We start from the raw sequence: 20,154 nt of genomic DNA on the forward strand, positions 1-20,154 counted from the left end.
TTTCATGTTGTCCACAAGGTCCAATTCTCCAAATATGACAACATTAGACTGTGTGACCAGACCCCAAAATTTTAGTGAAGATTTTGCTAGGTCTAATGGCCGGAAGTTACTTTGTCAAGTTCAAATTCTGACCCCCAATACCAGGTCAAACACGAGGAAATCTGCAGATGCTGGAAATTCAAGCAACACACACAAAATGCTGGTGGAACACAGCAGGCCAGGCAGCATCTATAGGAAGAAGTACAGTCAACATTTTGGGCCGAGACCCTTCGTCAGGACTAACTGAAATAAGAGATAGTAAGAGATTTGAAAGTGGGAGGGTGAGGGGGAAATTCGAAATGATAGAAGATAGGAGGGGGAGGGATGAAACTAAGAGCTGGAAAGGTGATTGGCAAAAGGGATACAGAGCTGGAGAAGGGAGAGGATCACCAGACTGGAGGCCTAGGAAGAAAGAAAGGGGGAGGGGAGCACCAGAGGGAGATGGAGAGCAGGTAAGGATTGATTGTGAGAGGGCCAGAGAAAGAGAAGGGGGGGGGGGGAAGAAAGAGAATAATAAATAAATAAGGGATGGGGTAAGAAGGGGAGGAGTGACATTAATGTAAGTTAGAGAAATCAATGTTCATGCCATCAGGTTGGAAGCTACCCATTCATCCAAACACTGATGTCCTACAGGGAAAGGATGTACCCATTCCCCGAGTCAGACTAATAGGTGACTGTAGAATCATCCCACATGGCCCAACCAACCATCTTCAGAGGGAGATGGAGAGCAGGCAAGCCTCCAACCTGATGGCATGAATCACTCAGAAACCAGTTTAGGATTAGGTTTGTCATGAAGATTAACGTCTTTAAGTAACTAATTACTGGATTGTTTTAAGTTACCTCACCCTCGCCATTATTGGTCTTTTACAAAGTGAAATAAGACAACCATAAAGGCACCCCTCTAAAAATGTCCCATCATCCAACCCATCATCTCAACTCATTGATCATATCTGCAGAGAACTAATGTTTGAATACATTCGCTGTCATTCTCTTTTCAGTGGTACTTCACTCACTTTTTGCCTCGCTCCTTCTGGTTCTTCTGTCAATGTTCTCTTTCGACATTTGCACCGTCTTCATCCACTGGCTCCACATCCATTAGCAAAGAACGCCGATTTCATTCCCCTTCCCCCCACCGTTCAACAAAAAATAATCATACTCGAACCTCTACAAACAGTGATCTGGAAGCACAAACTTTTGCACTTAATGTCCGAAGTTAACAAAAAAGTCAGAACTATGAATTAGTTCTCAGCGGATTTACAACAGAAGTGCCGCCAAAATTTTGAAATACCAGACTTAGCCGGCCGAGCGCTGAACCGCGGAACTCCCTCCGCCATTTTATCGTTGAACAAACGCCCGCCTCGCCCCCCTACTTGGTGCTCGAGCTCGCTCAGCCAGGGGAGTCAGCACGCGCCGGGGACGACGGGGCCCCGCCCACTCCAGCGGCCCCGCCAAACCGTCTGCCCCGCCTGTGCTGCGCGTGCCCAGACCGGAGGCTGCTGCGCCGCGCCGCGCCCGTTTAACGCCTCCCGCCCTTTGCCGGTGCTCTACCCCGGCTATCTCCTTTCTGCCTGTCCTCTTGCCTTTTTAAGCCATAGTCCTTCCATCCTGGAGCCCACCTGACTCTCGCCTCACGCTATTCCCCCACCACCGGACCCTCTCCCTTCCTTTAATCTCTCTCACTGTATTTCTCAACAGCTCACCAATCCCTCACGCTTGCCCTCAGTATTCCTGTTATCTTTCTCTTTCCAGATTTTCCAAACACTAGGTATCCCTTATTAGATCCTTCCGGCCCTACCATACCCTGTCTCCCCAGATGCTTCCTCTTCCATTAAGCTCTACTACTTAACCATTCCTGCCCCTACCATCCCTAAACCTGCTGTCCTATCTTGCCTCCTACCAGTTCCAGATCTCCTGCCCTACCCTCACGCACCACCAAGACCCTCCAGCTTGTTCCTCACCTCACAAACCTCAATAGTTAGTTCCAGTTCTACTTCCATGCCGAACCTTTAGTTTCCCAGCTCCATTATCCTTCCTCACCAGCAAGACAGGGAAGAAAGTTATCTAAGATTTCAACATGAGCTACACCAACTGGGAAATTGGACTGATAAAGGGCAGATGGAATTTACCTTGGACAAGTGAGAAGTGTTGCATTTTGGTAAGTTAAACCAGGCCAGGATAGATAACAATGCATGGCAAGGACATGTAGAGTGTTGTAGAACAAAGAGATATAAGGATACAGGTACATTGTTCCTTGAAAATGGTGACACAGGTAGACAGGACAATGAAGAACTAGCCTTCATCTGTAGGTACACACTGAATACAAAAGTTGGGATGTTGTATTACAACAGTACAAGACATCGGTGAGACTCCACCTGGAGTATTACATGCAGTTCTAGTTGCCTAAGCTTATAGGAAAGATTCATAAGAATATTACTGGGACAGAAGGGCCTAAGGAGAAGCTGATCAAATTTCCCTGGACTGGTAAAGCCTGACGGGTGACCTTTTAAGGGTATATAAAATCAAAAAAGGGCATAGATAAGATGGGTGGTCATAGTCATTTTCCCAGCATAGGGTAATCTAAAACTAGAGATCATAGATTTAAGGGGAGAAAACATCTGAGGGGTAGGTTTTTCAGGAATGTTCAGTATATGGAACAGGCTGTCTGATGAAGTGGTAGAGACAGATACAATACTAAATTTAAAAGTTGCTTAACAAGTACATGGATAGGAAAAATAGAGGCTCATGGGCCAAATGCAGGCAAATGAATCTAGCTTAAATATAGTCAACTGGGTTGGCATGGTTAAGCTGGGCTGACAGGCCTGTTTCAGTGCTGCATAATTCAATGACTCTCAGATACCTCTCACCTACCTCAGCCATTTCCTGCCATATTCCTTGCAATCCCATCATTTGACCTCCTTGCCTCACCTGCATGTTGCTGCTCGTCTTCCCCATTTCTGCTCTTTCGTTGTATATTTTACTCTGATTTATCATTCCTCCCCCTTTCAGCCTTGCCCTGATGGACAACAATCCTGCCTCATCCACCACCCACCTTTATAATTAGTGCTCCCCCATTTTGCATCACTCTTTTCAATATTCTTATCTTCTTCCCATCCCTCCCTCCATATGCTATCCCCACAAGGCACATATGCACTCACACTCTTCAGCATACACAGGAATCCTGCCAACAATATAATACATTACTAATGTACCTGAGGCAACACATGGACTGTCAATTTATATTGACAGTCAGAACATGTCATGATCCTTTCAAAAAAATCGCGTCAAATATAAGCAATGTATCAGGTTTAATGTGGTGGGGGCCACGGCAGCATAGAATTTAGTTTGACACTATTACAATACAGGCATTGGAGTTTGGATTTCAATCCTGGCATCCTCTCAATAAGTTTGTATGTTCCTTTCCATGTGCCCTGGGTTTCCATAATATAGGAGCAGAACTAGGCCAGCTGACCCATCAGGTCTGCTCTGCCATTTCATTATGGCTGATTCATTTGTCCTCATCCCCACTTTTCCTCTTGGCTAATCTCCTGCCTCCCCCCCCCCCCATATTTTCCTGCATGCCCTGACCAATAAAGAATCTACCAACTTCTGATATATAGAGACCTGGCTTCCACAGTTGCCTGTGGCAACAAATTCCACAGATTCACCATTCTCTGGCTAAAGAAATTCCTCCTCATTTCTGTTTTAAAAGGACACCCCTCTATTCTGAGGATGTGTCATCTGGTCTTTGACTCTCCAACCATAGGAAACATCTTCTCCACATCAACTCTATCAAGGCCTTTCACCATTCAATAAGTTTCAATTAGGTCACCCCATTTTTCTAAATTCCGGTGAATACAGGCCCAGAGCCATCGACGCTCTTCATATGACAACCCTCTCCAGTTTCAGCTCATCCTTTCTAAGATGAGAGGCCCAAAACTACTTACAATACTCCAAGTAATGCCTCATCAGTGCTTTATAAAGTTTCAACATTACATCCTTGCTTTTATATTCTAATCCTCTTGAAAAGAATGCAACCATTGCATTTGCCTTCCTCACCACAGACTCAACTTATAAATTAACCTTTATGGAATCCTGTCTGAGGACTTCTAAATCCCTCTACGCCTCAGTTTTTTGTATTTTCTCTCCATTTAGAAAATAGTCAACCCTTTCATTTCTTCTACCAAAGTGCATGACCATACACTTCCCAACACTATGTTCCATCTGTCACTTCTTTGCCCATTCTCCTAATCTAAGTCCTTTAGTAGCCTCCCTATTTTCTGAAAGCTACCTGCCATCTACCTAGCTTTGAATTGTCTGCAAACTTTGCAACCAAGCCAACAATTCCATCATCCAAATCATTGACATAATAACATAAAAAAGAATTGGTTCCAACACAGACCCCTGTGGAACACCACTAGTCACTGGCAGCCAACCAAAAGAGGTCCCTTTATTCCTACTCTTTGTCTCCTTCCAATCAACCACTGCTTTAACCATGCTGGAATCTTTCCTGTAGTACCATGGGCTCATAGCTTGTTAAGCAGCCTTATGTGTGGCACCTTGTCAAAAGCTTGAAAATCCAAATACACAACATGAACCAAATCTCCTTTATCTTCCCTGCTTGTTATTTCTTCAAAGAATTCCAACAGATTTGTCAAGCAAGATTTTCCCTTGAGGAAACCATGCTGACTACAGCTTATTTTATCATGTGCCTCCAAGTACCCCGAAACCACATCCTTAACAATCGACTCCAACATCTTCCCAACCACTAAGGTCAGACTAACTGGCCTATAATTTCCTTTTCTCTGACTCTTAGAAGAGTGGAGTGACATTTGCAATTTTCCAGTCATCTGGAACTTCTCCAGAATCTAATGACTCTTGAAAGATCGTTACTAATGCATCCACATCTCTTCAGCCACCTTTTTCAGAACCCTATGGTCCATGCGATTTATCTACCTTCAGATCTCTCAGTTTCCCAAGAACCTTCTTTCTTATAATGCTAACTTCAAACGCTTCATGTCCCCTGACACCTGGAACTTCCACCATACTGATAGTGTTTTCCACAGTGAAGACGGATGAAAAATTCAATTTGCCATTACTACCTCTCCAGCATTGTTTTCCGGCATTCTGATATCCATTCTCACCTCTCTTACATTTTATTTTTCTGAAGAAACTTTTGGTATCCTCTTTAATATTATTGGCTAGCTTACTTTCTTTCTGTTGGATTTTAAAAGCTTCCTAATCCTCTAATTTCCCATTAATGTTTGCTCTATTATATGCTCTCTGGCTTTTATTTTGGCTTTGATTTCCCTTATTAGCCATAGTTGTGTCATCTTACCTTTAGAATACTTCTTCCTCTTTTGGGTGTATATACCCTTTGCCTTCCGAATTGCTTCTAGAAATTCCAGCTATTGCTGCTGTGCTGTCATTCCTGTCAGTGTTCTTTTCCAGCCAATTTTGGCCAACTCCTCTCTCATGCCTCTAATTTCCTTTACTCCACTGTAGTACAGATACATCTGACTAGCTTTTCTTTCCTGTAGTACTGATACATCTGACTAGCTTTCTCAAATTTCAGAGTGAATTTGATCGCATTATGATCATTTTCCCCTAAGGGCTTTTTTACCTTAAGCTCTCTGATCAATTCTGGTTCATTGCACAACACCCAATCCAGAATAGCTGATCCCTACTGGGCTCAACCATGAGCTCCTCTAAAAAGCTAACTTGTAGGCATTCTAAAAATTTTTCGCACCAAACCTGATTTTCCCAATCTGCCTGCATATTGAAATCCTCCATGACTATTGTTTCCTTTGGGTGCTTCAATTTCCTCCCACAATCCAAAGATGTACTGGTAAGTAGGTCATTGTAAACTGTACCATGATTAGGCTAGGTCAGCACGGCTCAAAGGGCAGGAAAGGCCTGTATTGTGCTGTAACTCTAAATAAAATAAAATAAAATAAATGCTTTTTTAAAAATCGCATTAAGGATAATCACCGTAATAGTAGGTCAGAGCACAGACAAAGATTAATGATCACTATTATTAATAATTGTACCTCAAAATATTGCATAACAGAACATTAATGTAAATTTAATCACTATGATAATAGATTGGATTCTGCCAAAAATCACATTAGTGACCACCAATATTAATTTATAAATTAATTGGAATCAGGGGACAGCACCCTTCCATGTACCATTGTAATAATTACTATAATAATAATTTAATCTCTGAAAAGAGATCATTCAAAGTAAATTTATTATCAATGTACGTATATTACCATAGGGCATCGGTTACTCAAAAGCCTTACAGGAGGCACACAGTATCTAGATTTAGTCAGAGCATCAGATGCTCAATTATTTCCAACTTCATCAAAAGATGTATTGAGCAACTTAGATATGGCATGAAATCTGTGAACAGCTCTTTAGGAGAACAAATATATCGTGCTAGCAACAGTTGCAGTAGAGCCATAAAGTCAGTCAGCATTGAAACAGGCCCTTTGGGCAATGCAGACTGTGTTACCCAGTGAGCTGGTTCCATCTGCCTGTTTGGTGCACAGCCCTCTAAATTCTCCTATCCATGTACTTACCCAATTTATCTCAACCACTATTTCTGGAAGCTCATTCCAAACCGTTTGTATGAAGAAGCTGTCCCTAATTTCTACCATGGTGATACTGAGATTACAGAGCATTTGTAATGAGGATAGATTGGATGAGCTGGGGCTTTTCATTTTGGAGACAAAGACGATGAGAGGTGACTTCATAGAGGTGTACACAATGATAAGAGACATAGATGGAGTGGACAGCCAGAGACTTTTTCCTCAGAGCAGAAATAACTAATATAAGGGAGCTAAGGTCTTGGGAGGAAAATATAGCACGGACATCAGAGGCAGATTTTTTAAATGGAATGGTGGGTGTGTGGAACGTGCTGTCGGGTGGTGGTAGAGGCAGATACGTTTAAGGGACTCTTAGATAGGCAATGGAGAGCTATATGGGAAGGAAGGGTTAGATTAATCTTGTAGTAGGTTAAAGAGTCAGCACAACATTGTGGGCTGAAGGGCCTGTACTGTGCTGTGCTGTTCTATGTTCTAATGTCCCATTTAAATCTTCTGCCTCTCATCTTAAAACTTATGCCCTCTTGTTTTCAGCAGAAAAAAAGACCATGTACTTTCACCCTGTCTATGCTCCTCTTGGTTTGTATCTATCAGGTCACTCCTCAATCTCCAGCATTCCAGGAAATAAAGATATACAGATAGATACTTTATTGATCCAAAGGAAATTACAGTGCCACAGTGGTATTACAAGTGCACAGATATACAAATATTACAAGAGAAGTAAGAAACAATAAGAAAAGTTACCTCAAACAGGAGGGGGTCATCACTTCCCCAGCTAAAGATTGACTCATTATAGAGCTTATTGGCTGAAGGTAAGAATGACATAATATATTGCTCTTTGGAGCAGCACAGTTGTGTTAGTCTATTTTGCAAAGTGCTCCTCTGCTCAGCCAAGGTGGCATGCAGAGGGTGAGAAACATTGTCCAGATGTGCTAAGATTTCGCGTAGGGTCCTTTGTTCTACCACAGTTTCCAGTGAATCCGGTTTGACTCCTATAACAGAGCCAAACTTCCTAATCAGTTTATTGAGTCTGTTGGCATCACCCGTGTTGGTGCCATTGCCCCAGCACACCACTGCATACAAGATTGTATTGGCAACAACGGACTGATAGAATATGTGAAGGAGAGGCCTGCATATACCAAAAAGCCTCAATCTCCTCAGGAAGTATAGACAACTCTGGCTCTTCTTGTACACAGCCTCTTTGTTGGTGCTCCACTGAGGTCTGTCATCCAGATGCACTCCAGGAACTTGTAGGTCTTGTAGGCCACATCTACATCTACATCCTCACCATCAATAGTAACAGGAAGCAGTACAGGCTTTGTCTTCTGAAAGTCCATCACCAACTCCTTTGTCTTACTGATGTTGAGCTACAGTTGATTCAGCTTGCACTATTTGACAAAATCTTCCACCAGGGCCCTGTTCATTCTCCCATCCTCCCTTTATAAATCCAACTCTTACTGAGTCATAAGAGAATTTCTGCAGATGGTATGACTCAGTGTTGTATCTAAAGTCCAAGGTATACAGGGTAAACAGGAAGGGAACCAATATGGTCCTCTATGGGGTATGAGTGCTGCTTACAGCCATGTCTGACACACAGCTTTGAAACTGCACAAACTGTGGTCTGCCAGTCAGATAGTTGATTATCCAGGAGACAATGGAAGTGCCAACTTGCTCTGAATGAAGCTTTCCCCCAGCAATGAAGGCTGTATGGTACTGAAGGCACTTGAGAAATCAAAAAGCATGATCCTCACAGTGCTGCCCTGCTTATCCAAATGGGAGTCGGCTCTGTTCAGCAGATAAAGTCCTAGAGTGCATAACTCTCCTTGTAACTCAGGCCCACATGTCCAGGCAACACCTTGGTAAGTCTTTTCTACACTCTTTCTAGTTAAATAACTATACAGTATTTATCAATGTCTCTCATACCTTCACAGTTCCTATACTCAGTGCTCCAAAAGATGAAGACCACCATGCCAAACACCTTTCTCCCCTTACCAATTCACCTTACCTCCACCACAGCAGAGCGAAGGAGAATTGATTGGACAATCCAAGTGCCATGCACCACACTACCCAAATGCACTTGTGGCTGTTTCAGAAGGCACAAGTACATTATGCCAAAGTTCTTTAGTTTGGTATCATTTAATTTTGCTGGAGATTGCTTTGGTTAATAATAACTATGATTAATTACCGAGGGCCAATAAAAAAGAAGCAAGATTTAAGTGAAGTGGCCTTTGTTTGAGAGGATAATACTAGAGTGGTCAGGCTTTGGCTCAGCAGATTTGGGTAAGAACTAGTGCAGGCTAGAATTTAAGCTTGAAAAGTTAGAAGTATAACAAGTGTAGGCAGGGTGGTAGTTTAGGCAGTCTTCTGTGAGGTGTGGAGTTTCAGGGTACCTAACAGTCTCCCTGATAACTACAACTGCAGGAAGTGCATCCAACTTCAGATCTTGGCTGACAAAGTCAAAGAATTGGAGCTGGATGCATTCAGGACCACCTGAGAGTCTTTTATTGATGTGGTCATATCCAAAGTCCATAGATGAGTCTTTTACTGATGTGGTCATATCCAAAGTACAGGCTTCAGATAGTAAATAGGTGGCCACCAGGAGAAGTAAGGGGATTAAGCAGTCAGTGCAGGTTTCCTTTGTGGCCATCCCCTCAGCAACAAGTATACCCCTTCGGATACTGCTCGGGGGGTGACGTAGGGAATTGATTTATCAGAACACAGCAGCAGCAAAGTTCAAAGTAAATTTAATAACAAAGTACATATATGTCACCGTATACAAATCTGAGATTCATTTTCTTGTGGGCATACTCAATAAATCCAATATCGGATGCAGCGATTCAGATCAGCGGGTTTACTATACACTGTCAGGATAGATCTATAGAGTCTCTCAAAAGCAGAGGTGGAGGAGTATGCCTCATGATCAACTCTTCTTGGTGCACAAATATATCAGTGCTGTTCCAATTCTGCTCACCAGACCTGGAATACCTAGCAATAAAGTGCCATCCTTTTTACCTACAATGGGAGTTCTCTGAGGCCATTTTGGTTGCAGTTTACATTCCACCTCAGGCTAATGTCAAGCAGGCTTTAGATGATCTGAGTAATGGGATCAACATGCACACACCCTAACACCTTCACCATAATTTTGGGAGCTTTTAACCAGGCCAGTCTGAAAAAAATCACTAAGCAATTACCATCAACAGATCACTTGCAATATCAGAGGAAACAACACACTGGACCATTTCTACACCACCATCAAGAGTGCCTACCATGCTATTCCATGCCCTCACTTCAGGAAGTCTGATCACCTAGCTGTACTTCTGCTCCCTCAGTATAGGCAGAGACTGAAGACTGCAGCACCAACAGTGAGGACTAAGAAGGTATGGACAAGGGAAGCTCAGGAGCACCGACAGGACTGCTTTGAATTGGTGGACTGAAATGTATTCAGGGATTCATCTTCGAACCTGGATGAGATGCTGCAGTTCTTACCAACTTAATTAAAACCTATGTGGATGAGCGTGTGCCCACAAAGATTTATTGTACACTCCCAAACCAGAAGCCATGGATGAACCAGGAGGTACGTCGTCTGCTGAAGGCTAGATCTGTGGCATTCAAGGCTGGCAACCTAGGCCAGTACCAGAAAACCAGGTATGATTTGCGGAGGGCTATTTCAAGGGTGAAGAGACAATTTCGAACGAGGTTGGAGCCAACATCAGATGCATGGCAGCTCTGGCAGGGTCTGCAAGACATTACATCCTACAAAGTGAAACCCAAAACATGAATGGCAGTGATACTTCACTACTAGATGAACTCAATGCCTTCTATGCACAAGTTGAAAGGGAGAACACAATTACAGCTGTGAAGCTCCCTGATGCACCTGATGACCCTGTGATCTCCAACTCAGAGGTTGATGTTAGGCTGTCATTAAAGAGAGGAACCCTCACAAGGTGCTAGGTCCTGATGGAGTACCGGATAAGGCTTTGAAAACCTGTGCCAACCAGCTAGCGGGTCTACTCAAGGACATTTTCAACCTCTCACTGCAACAGGCGGAAGTCCCCACTTGCTTCAAAAAGGCAACAATTATACCAGTGCCTAAGAAGAATAATGTGGGCTGCCCTAATGACTATCGCCTGGTAGCACTCACATCTACAATGATGAAATGCTTTGAGAGGTTGGTCATGACTAGACTAACTCCTGCCTCAGCAAGGACCTGGACCCATTGCAATTTGCCTATTGCCACAATAGGTCAACGGTAGACGCCATCTCAATGGCTCTCCACATGGCTTTAGACCACCTGGACAACACAAACACTTACATCAGGACACTGTTCATCGACTACAGCTCTGCATTTAATACCATCATTCCCATAATCCTGATTGAGAAGTTGCAGAACCTAGGCCTCTGTACCTCCCTCTGCAATTGGATCCTTGACTTCCTGACCGGAAGACCAGAATCTCTGCGAATTGGTGATAACATATCCTCCTTGTTGACAATCAACACTGGCGCACCTCAGTGGGTGTGTGCTTAGCCTACTGCTCTACTCTCTATATACCCATGACTGTGTAGCTAGGCATAGCTCAAATACCATCTATAAATTTGCTGATGGTATAACCATTGTTGGTAGAATCGCAGGTGGTGACGAGAGGGCGTACAGGAGTGAGATATGCCAACTAATGGAATGGTGCCACAGCAACAACCTGGCACTCAACATCAGTAAGATGAAAGGGCTGATTGTGTACCTCAGGAAGGGTAAGACGAAGGAACACATACCAGTCCTAATAGAGGGATCAGAAGTGGAGAGAGTGAGCAGCTTCAAGTTCCTATGTGTCAAGATCTCTGAGGATCTAACCTGGTCCCAACATATCGATGCAGTTATAAAAAAGGCAAGTCAGCATCTATACTTTATTAGGAGTTTGAAGAGATTTGGTATGTCAACAAATACACTCAAAACCTTCTACAGTTGTACCGCAGAGAGCATTCTGACAGGCTGCATCACTGTCTGGTATGAAGGGGCTACTGGTCAGGACCGAAAGAAGCTGCAGAAGGTTGTAAATCTAGTCAGCTCCATCTTGGGTACTAGCCTACAAAGCACCCAGGACATCTTTAGGGAGCAGTGTCTCAGAAAGGCAGCGTCTATTATTAATGACCTCCAGCACCCAGGGCATGTCCTTTTCACACTGTTACCATCAGGTAGGAGGTACAGAAGCCTGAAGGCACATACTCAGCGATTTAAGAACAGCTTTTTCCCTCCACCATCCAATTCCTAAATGGACTTTGGATCTTTGGATACTACCTCACTTTTTAAAAAAATATACAGTAATCTATTTTTGCACATTTTTTCATTTTAATCTATTCAATATATGTAATTGATTTACTTGTTTATTATTATTTTTATTTTATTTATTATTATTTTTAAATGATCTGGATGATGGGGTGGTAAATTGGATTAGTAAGTATGCTGATGATACTAAGGTAGGAGGTGTTGTGGATAATGAGGTGGGTTTTCAAAGCTTGCAGGGAGATTTATGCCGGTTAGAAGAATGGGCTGAACGTTGGCAGATGGAGTTTAATGCTGAGAAGTGTGAGGTTCTACATTTTGGCAGGAATAATCCAAATAGAACATACAGGGTAAATGGTAGGGCATTGAGGAATGCAGTGGAACATAGAGATCTAGGAATAACAGTGCATAGTTCCCTGAAGGTGGAGTCTCATGTAGATAGGGTGGTGAAGAAGGCTTTTGGAACGCTGGCCTTTATAAATCAGAGCATTGAGTACAGAAGTTGGGATGTAATGTTAAAATTGTACAAGGCATTGGTAAGGCCAAATTTGGAATATTGTGTACAGTTCTGGTCACCGAATTATAGGAAAGATATCAATAAATTAGAGAGAGAGTGCAGAGACGATTTACTAGGATGTTACCTGGGTTTCAGCACTTAAGTTACAGAGAAAGGTTGAACAAGTTAGGTCTCTATTCATTGGAGCGTAGAAGGTTGAGGGGGGATTTGATCGAGGTATTTAAAATGTTGAGAGGGATAGATAGAGTTGACGTGAATAGGCTGTTTCCATTGAGAGTAGGGGAGATTCAAACGAGAGGACATGATTTGAGAGTTAGGGGGCAAAAGTTTAAGGGAAACACGAGGGGGTATTTCTTTACTCAGAGAGTGATAGCTGTGTGGAATGAGCTTCCTGTAGAAGTAGTAGAGGCCAGTTCAGTTGTGTCATTTAAGGTAAAATTGGATAGGTATATGGACAGGAAAGGCGTGGAGGGTTATGGGCTGAGTGCGGGTAGGTGGGACTAGATGAGATTAAGAGTTCGGCATGGACTAGGAGGGCCAGAATGGCCTGTTTCCGTGCTGTGATTGTTATATGGTTATATGGTTATTTGCTAGATTATGTATTGCATTGAACTGCTGCTGCTACGTTAACAAATTTCACGTCACATGCTGGTGATAATAAACCTGATTCTGATTCATAATAGAATATATACAATACCTCACCAACAGGATGGACAACCAGTGTGCAAAAGACAACACACTGCGCAAATACAAAAATAAAGAGAAAAAAGAAATAAAAATTATAAATAAATAAATAATAAATATTGAGAACATGATTTGAAGAGTCCTTGAAAGTGAGTCGATAGGTTGTAGGAACAGTTCAGTGATGGGGAAAGTAAAGTTGAGTCAAGTTATCCCCTCTGGTTCTGGAGCCTGATGTAATAACTGTGCCTGAATCACTCTGTGTAGATGTACTCAATGGTAGGAGGGCTTTACCTGTGATGGACTGGTCCGTATCCTGTAGCAGTGTGCTACATGCAGCACTGCAATAACGACACGGAGTCGGTGAGCTGCAGTTACAAAAGAGGTTTATTCAAACTTCGCGGCCTTGCTTTAAAGCCTTCCTGATCCTGCCCTCCCCGGGCGGGAATGCTGTAGGGGGCGCGTATTCACAGTCCCGTCCCGCGCGCAGGCTTTTGCTGGTGAGACAGGCTTGGTGCCCTCTTTGGGACCTGCCTCAATGCCGGCACGCGCCGCTTTGTGAGGGGGTTCGAGTGCGCTGGGAAGTCGGTCGCCGCAATCTCCTATTTGTAGGATTTTCCATTCAAGATTGGTGTTTCCATACCAGGCTGTGATGCAACCAGTCAATTTACTCTCCACACACCTACAGATGTTTGTCAAAGTTTTAGATGTTGTGTCAAATCTTTGCAAACTTTTAAGGAAGTAGAGGCGCTGCCATGCTTTCTTTGTAATTGCACTTGTGTGCTGGGCCCAGGACAGGTCCTCTGAAATGATAACACCAAGAAATTTAAAGTTGCTGACCCTCTCCATCTCTGATCCCCAATGAGTTTCCTCCCTAACATTGAGTAAGAGATTATTGTTGTGGCACTACTCAGCCAGAGTTTAAAACTCCCTCCTATGCTCATTCATCACCACCTTTGCTTTGGTCTATGACAGTGGTGTCATTGGAAAACTTAAATATGGCATTGGAGCTGTGCTTAACCACTGTCATAGGTGTAAAGCGAGTTGAGCAGGGGGCTAAGCACACAGCCCTCTGGTTCACCTGTGCTGATGGAGATTGTGGAGGAGATTATGTTGCTAATCCAACGACTGAGGTCTGCAAGTAACGAAATTGAGGATCCAATTGCACAAGGAGGTATAGAGGCCAAGGTCTTGAAGGTTATTGATTAGTTTTGAGGGGATGATAGTGTTGAATGCTGAGCTGTAGTCGATAAAGAACATCTTGACTTTTGCAACTTTGTTGTCCAGATGTTCCTAGGTTGAGTGAAGAGCCAATGAAATGGCACCTGCTGTGGATCTGTTGTCCCAGTAGGCAAATTGGAGCAAATCCAAGTCACTTCTCGGGCAAGAGTTGATACGTTTCATCATCAACCTCTCAAAACACTTCATCATTGTGGATGTAAGTACTACTGGACAATAGTCATTGAGACAGGTTACCTCATTCATCTTAGGCACCGGTATAACTGAAGCCTGCTTGAAACAGCTGGGTACCTCAGACAGCCGAAGCAAGAAGTTGAAGATCTCAGTGAACACTCCAGCCAGTTGATCAGCACAGGTCTTTAGTAATTCACCAGGTACCCCATTTGGGGTGGCTGCTTTCTGTGGGTTCACCTTCCTGAAGGATGCACTCACGTAGGCCTCAGAGACTGAAATCATAGGGTCATCAGAAACTGTGGGAGTTCTTGATGGTTCCTCCATGTTTTGATAATCAAAGTGAGCATAGAAGGCATTGAGCTCATCTGGAAGTCAAGCCTATGTTGCTTGATTTCACTTTGTAAGAGGTGATATAATTCAAGCCCTGCCACAACTGTCGAGCATCCTCCATTGATTCAAGTTTAGTCTGGAAGAACTACTTTGCCCACGAGATGGCTTTCCAGAAATTGTACCTGGCCCTCTTGTAACTTTCTTGGTTGCCATACTTCACTGGCTTCAGAGCCAGGCCAGTGCACTGTGGTCAACTCAGAGGCTGAGCAGGAAAGGGTAAAGTTAGGCAGAGCAGTAATGATAGGAGACACGATAGTTAAAGGGATGAACAGCAGATTCTGTGGCCATGAAAGAGAAACCAGCCAGCATTGTGTGTTGCCCCCCCATCCCCAAATGCTATGGTCCAGGATGTCTCAGAGCGGCTACAGAAGATTCTGAAGAGTGAGGGTGTGACAATAGACAATAGGTGCAGGAGTAGGCCATTTGGCCCTTCAAGCCAGCACCGCCATTCAATGTGATCATGGCTGATCATCCACAATCAGTAACCTGTTCCTGCCTTTTCCCCATATCCCTTGACTCCGCTATCTTTCAGAGCTCTATCTAACTCTTTTCTTGAAAGCATCCAGAGAATTGGCCTCCACTGCCTTCTGAGGCAGAGCATTCCACAGATTCACAACTCTCTGGGTGAAAAAGTTTTTCCTCAATTCTGTTCTAAATGGCCTACCCCTTATTCTTAAACTGTGGCCTCTGGTTCTGGACTCCTCCAACATCGGGAACATGTTTCCTGCCTCTAACATGTCCAATCCCTTAGTAATCTTATATATTTCAATCAGATCCCCTCTCATCCTTCTAAATTCCAGTGTATACAAGCCCAGTCGCTCCAATCTTTCAACATATGACAGTTCCCGCCATCCCGGGAATCAACCTGGTGAACCTATGCTGCACTCCCTCAATAGCAAGAATGTCCTTCCTCAAATTTGGAGACCAAAACTGAACACAGTACTCCAGGTGTGGTCTCACCAGGGCCCTGTACAACTACAGAAGAACCTCTTTGCTCCTATACTCAACTCCCCTTGTTATGAAGGCCAACATGCCATTAGCTTTCTTCACTGCCTGCTGTACCTGCATGCTTACTTTCAGTGACTGATGAAGAAGGACACCTAGATCTCGTTGTACTTCCCCTTTTCCTAACTTGACGCCATTCAGATAGTAATCTGCCTTTCTGTTCTTGCCACCAAAGTGGATAACCTCACATTTATCCACATTAAACTGCATCTGCCATGCATCTGCCCACTCACCCAACCTGTCCAAGTCACCCTGCATTCTCCTAACATCCTCCTCATATTTCACACTGTCACCCAGCTTTGTGTCATCGGCTAATGTTACTTCTAATCCCTTCATCTAAATCATTAGTGTATGTTGTAAATAGCTGTGGTCTCAGCACCAAGCCTTGTGGTACCCCACTAGTCACTGCCTGCCATTCTGAAAAGGACCCGTTAATCCCTACACTTTGTTTCCTGTCTGCCAACCAATTTTCTATCCATGTTAGTACCCTACCCCCAATACCATGTGCTCTAATTTTGCCCACTAATCTCCTATGTGGGACCTTATCAAAGGCTTTATGAAAGTCCAGGTACGCTACATCCACTGGCTCTCCCTTGTCCATTTTCATAGTTACACCTTCAAAGAATTCCAGAAGATTAGTTAAGCATGATTTCCCCTTCGTAATTCCATGCTGACTTGGACTGATCCTGTTACTGCTATCCAAATGTGCCACTATTTCATCTTTTATAATTGACTCCAGCATCTTCCTCACCACTGATGTCAGGCTAACTGGTCTATAATTCCCTGTTTTCTCTCTCCATCCTTTCTTAAAAAGTGGGATAACATTAGCTATCCTCCAATCCTCAGGAACTGATCCTGAATGTGTAGAACATTGGAAAATGATTAACAATGCATCCATGATTTCTAGAGCCTCCTCCTTAAGTACCCTGGGATGCAGACCATCAGGCCCTGGGGATTTATCAGCCTTCAGTCCCATCAGTCTACCCAACACCATTTTCTGCCTAATGTGAATTTCCTTCAGTTCCTCCGTTACCCTAGGTCCTCTGGCCACTATTACATCTGGGATATTGTCTGTGTCTTCCCTAGTGAAGACAGATCCAAAGTACCTGTTCAACTCGTCTGCCATTTCCTTGTTCCCCATAATAAATTCACCCATTTCTGCCTTCAAGTTCCCAACTTTGGTCCTAACTAATCTTTTCCTCTTCACATACCAAAAGAATCTTTTACTATTGTTATGAATGTACCACAGCTCTGAGGGGCCGAAGGGTGCGGGGGTAGCCCCCTCCTTTGTGAGAATCACAAGATCACTATTGAGTCAATTCAGGAGACCCAGGAAATGAGAGAAAGACATGCAGAATCCACAAGGCGGTGGAATGTGTCTTGGCCTCCGAGAGGCGGACCCATTGATGCCGGCTATTGTCTCTTGGAGACGGACTTGTGTATTGCATCCTGTACGATGCAATCGAAGCCCCAGGCAATGAACCAAGGAGGAGGTTGGTGGAGGGATTGCATCATCCCAACCTGATTGACACCTGAGACCCTGTGAGTCAGGATAAAAAGAGGGTCTGTGGGAACAGCCCCTTAGACGCACCAGAAGAAACGCTAGCGATCCCGTAATAGCGAAAGCCGGTGGAAGGCCACGTGCGTCCGCTTCCATTTGCCCGGAATCGGTGACCTTTGCCACGGAAAAATGGTTTTTAGCTAACAACGGGGAACTCAACTCTCAACAACTCTCGAAGGATTGACATCATAAACGGAATGGGCAAGTTTTAACCCGTCTCTCTCTCTCTCCAACAATTGCCACACAGGGTCCCCAACGGCTGCAGCCTGTATGAACTGAACGGACTTTTATATTTCCATCGGACAATACATTATCCCCTAGACAACGATAGAGCTATTTCTTATTGATTATTATTATACCCACGCTTTTAGATTTAGTATTGACGACGTATATTATCTGTGTGTTTGCATTGATATTATTTTTGTGTATTTCTATCAATAAATACTGTTAAAAATAGTACCATCAGACTTCAACGGACCTCTCTATCTTTGCTGGTAAGTGACCCAGTTACGGGGTACGTAACACTATCCTCCTTTATATTCTTGGCTAGCTTACCTTCGTACCTCATCTTTTCTCCCTGTATTGCCTTTTTGGTAATCTTATGTTGCTCTTTAAAAGTTTCCCAATCCTCTGGCTTCTGGCTCATCTTTGCTATGTTATACTTCTTCTCTTTTATTTTTATACTGTCCCTGACTTTCCTTGTTAGCCATGGTCGCCCCCTACTCCCCTTAGAATCTTTCTTCCTCTTTGGAATGAACTGATCCTGCACCTTCTGTACTATTCTCAGGAATACCTGCCATTGTTGTTCCACTGTCATCTCTGCAAGGGTATCCTTCTAGTCAACTTAGGCTAGATCCTCTTTCATGGCTCCATAGTTCCCTTTGTTCAACTGTAATACTGACACTTCCGATTTTACCTTCTCCCTCTCAAATTGTAGATTAAAACTTATCATATTATGCTCACTAGCTCCTAATGGCTCCTTTACCTTGAGTTCCCTTATCAAATCTGGTTCATTACACAATACTAGATCCAGAATTGCCTTCTCCCTGGTAGGCTCCAGTACAAGCTGCTCTAAGAATCCATCTCGGAGGCACTCCATAAACTCCTTTTCTTGGGGTCCATTACCAACCTGATTTTCCCAGTCTGCCTGCATGTTGCAATCCCCCAATACAACCATAGCATTACCTTTGCGACATGCTAATTTTAGCTCCTGATTCAGCTTGCACCCTATATCCAGGCTACTATTTGGGGGCCTGTAGATAACTCCCATTAGGGTCTTTTTGCCCTTACAATTTCTCAGTTTTATCCATACCCACTCTACATCTCCTGATTCTATGTCACCCCTCGCAAGGGACTGAATTTCATTCCTCACCAGCAGAGCCACCCCACCCCCTCTGCCCACCTGTCTGTCCTTTCGATAGGACGTATGTCCTTGAATATTCATTTCCCAGCCCTGGTTCTCTTGCAGCCATGTCTCTGTTATTCCTACAACATAATACTTGCCAATTTCCAGCTGAGCCTCAAGCTCATCCACTTTCTTTCTTATACTTCATGCATTCATATATAATACTTTTAATCCATTTCTCCCCTCGCTTCTCACATCGATCCCTATTGCACTTGGCCATACTCTCCGATCCCTTCCTGAGCTTTCTGCCCCGTCAATTCTGTTGTCTTTCTTAACTTTTCTTATTCTCTCTTTCCCTTTAACTCCATCCTTATATTTCCAGTTCGTTTCCTCCCCCCACTTATTAGTTTAAACACACCCGTGTAGCAGTGGCAAACCTGCCTGCCAGAATGCTGGTCCCCCACCTGTTAAGGTGCAACCCATCCCTTTTGTACAATTCATCCTTACCCCAAAACAGAACCCAGTGGTCTAAGAATCTAAAACCCTGCTTCCCGCACCTGCTCCTCAGCCGCACATTGAGATCCCATATCTCCCTGTTCCTGCCCTCACCAGCATGAGGAACTGGAAGCAAACCGGAGATAACCACCCTGGAGGTCCTGCTTTTCAGCCTTCTTCCGAGTTCTCTGAAGTCATGCTGCAGAATTTCTTTCCTCTTCTTCCTGATGTCATTTGTGCCGACATGCACTACCACTTACAGCTGTTCACCCTCACCCTTGAGGATGCCCTGCAGTCGGTCCATGACATCCTGGATACTGGCTCCAGGGAGGCAACACACCATCCTTAAATCCCGCCTGTTGCTGCAGAGACCCCTTCCTGTACCTCTCACTATGGAGTCCCCTACTACCACGGCTCTGCCTGATGTCTGTCTCTTCGGCTTTACTTCAGTGCCAATTTTTGACTCGCAGACCTGTCTGCCTCTCAGACTGGCAGTGTCTTCTGTCCCGACAACTTCCAAGAGGGTGAACCTGTTTTCAAGAGGCACATCCCCCGGAGTCTCCTGTACTTCAAGCATCCATCCCTTCCTCTTTTTTTTCAAATCTTTTTATTATTATTATTATTATCATTATTATTATTCAAAGAGAACACAGGTACATTGAAGTTACAACACTTACAATGCCTCAAAAAAAAAGAAATTATCTTAAAGATTGAAAATTTTTGTGAATAAAAAAGAAACCCTACTAAGCAAGAAAAGTGAGGGGAAAAAAAGAAATCCATTGGGGGTACAACGCCGGAGCCATGTGTCATACAGAAAGCTTCTAAAAA

General features: G+C 43.7%; 1 protein-coding gene across 4 annotated transcripts in view; it reads right to left on the reverse strand.

Moving 5' to 3' along the window:
• Positions 1-1,597, reverse strand: part of gjc2 (gap junction protein gamma 2) — a 133,172-nt gene extending 131,575 nt beyond the window's left edge. For all 4 annotated transcript variants that reach the window (XR_012100071.1, XM_073055004.1, XM_073054994.1 and 1 more), the window contains exon 1: positions 1,053-1,597. The gene's annotated coding sequence lies outside the window, so the exon portion shown is untranslated. The remainder of the gene's footprint in view (positions 1-1,052) is intronic.
• Between the last annotated feature and the right edge of the window lie 18,557 nt (positions 1,598-20,154).

The sequence above is a fragment of the Hemitrygon akajei genome, chromosome 8 (assembly GCF_048418815.1).
Source record: "Hemitrygon akajei chromosome 8, sHemAka1.3, whole genome shotgun sequence".
NCBI lineage: Eukaryota > Metazoa > Chordata > Chondrichthyes > Myliobatiformes > Dasyatidae > Hemitrygon > Hemitrygon akajei.